Source organism: Myotis brandtii, unplaced genomic scaffold (genome assembly GCF_000412655.1).
Source record: "Myotis brandtii unplaced genomic scaffold, ASM41265v1 scaffold174, whole genome shotgun sequence".
Lineage (NCBI taxonomy): Eukaryota > Metazoa > Chordata > Mammalia > Chiroptera > Vespertilionidae > Myotis > Myotis brandtii.
In genome coordinates this window covers 612,962-614,653 of record NW_005356437.1, presented here as the reverse complement: position 1 = coordinate 614,653, position 1,692 = coordinate 612,962, and positions in this window count along the sequence as shown.

Genomic DNA, 1,692 nt, shown 5'->3' with positions numbered 1-1,692 from the left:
GTGGAGAAAAAGGAACCCTTGTGCACTGCTGGTGGGAAAGCAGACTGGTGCAGCCACTATGGAAAGCAGTATGGAGATCTCTCAAAAAATTAAAAATGGAATTCCCATTTGACCTAGTAATCCCGCTTCTAGGAATATATCCCAAGAAATCAGAAACACCAATCAGAAAGGGCATATGCACCCTTATGTTCATAGCAGCACAATTTATAATAGCTAAGATTTGGAAACAGTCTAAGTGCCCATCAGCAGATGAGTGGATTAAAAAACGGCTCTCCATTTACACAATAAAATACTATGCTGCTATTAAAAAGAAGGAACTTTTACCATTTGCAACAGCATGGATGGACCTGGAGAGCATTATTCTAAGTGAAATAAACCAGTTGGAGAAAGATAAATATCACACGATCTCACTCATATGTGGTATATAATGAACAACATATACTGATGAACAAAAATAGAGCCAGAGATAAAGAAACACTGAACAGATTGTTCAACCTCAGGGAGAAGGCAGGGGTTGGGGGAGTAAGAGATCAACCAAAGAACTTGTATGCATGCATATTAGCACAACCAATGGACATGAACACTGGGGTGGTGGGGGCTTTTTCTGGGGGGTGGGAATGGCCTGGGAGGGAGGTCAATCAGGGAAAAGGAGACATATGTAATACTTTAAACAATAAAAAAAGAGGAGGGTGTACACCTCAAGCACCCAGCGTAGGTAATTGGGGAGCCTGTGCTACTGGATGCTGCAGAACATCTTCATTAGGCCACTCAACCAAGCCTAGGAGATGTAGCAGTTCTACCTAATACTTAGAAACAAGCACAGGGAGGCTGCCAAAATGATGAGACAAAGAAACATGTCCCAAATGAAAGAACAGAACAAGACTTTAGAAAAAGAAATAAACAAAATGGAGACAATCTACTGGATGCAGAGTTCAAAACACTGGTTATAAGGACACAATGAACTTAGTGAGAACCTCAATGGCATAAAAAAGGAATGGACAGAGATGAAAGATACACTGACTGAAATGAAGAATAATTGAAAGGGAATCAACAGTATAATAGAATCTGAGAATCAAAACAGCAATTTGGAATATAAGGAAGCAAAAAACACCCAATCAGAACAGCAAAAAGCAAAAAGAATAAAATAAAATGAGGATAGTATAAGTAGCCTCTGGGACAACTTTAAGCATACCAACATTCGCATTATGGGAGTACAGGAAGGAAAAGAGAAAGCAAGAAATTGAAAACCTGTTTTAAAAAAATGACAGAAAAGTTCCGTAACTTGGTGAAGAAAATAGTCATACAAGTCCAGGAAGTACAGAGAGTCCCAAGCAAGATGAACCCAAAGAGGCCTACACAAGGCACATATAATTAAAATGCAAAAGATTAAAAACAAGAAAGAATCTTAAAAGCAGCAAGAGAAAAGCAATTACCTACAAAGGAGATCCTGTAAGACAGTCAGCTGATTTCTCAAAAGAAACTTTGCAGGCCAGAAGGGATTGGCAATAAATACTCAAAGTAATGAAAAACAAGGACCTACAAGCAAGATCACTGTAACTAGAAAACCTTTCATTTAGAATCAAAGGACAGATAAAGAGGTTCACAGACAAGAAAAAGCTAAAGAAGTTCACCATCACCAAACCAGTATTAATGAAATGTTAAAGGGTCTTCAAGAAGAAGGAGGAGGAGGAG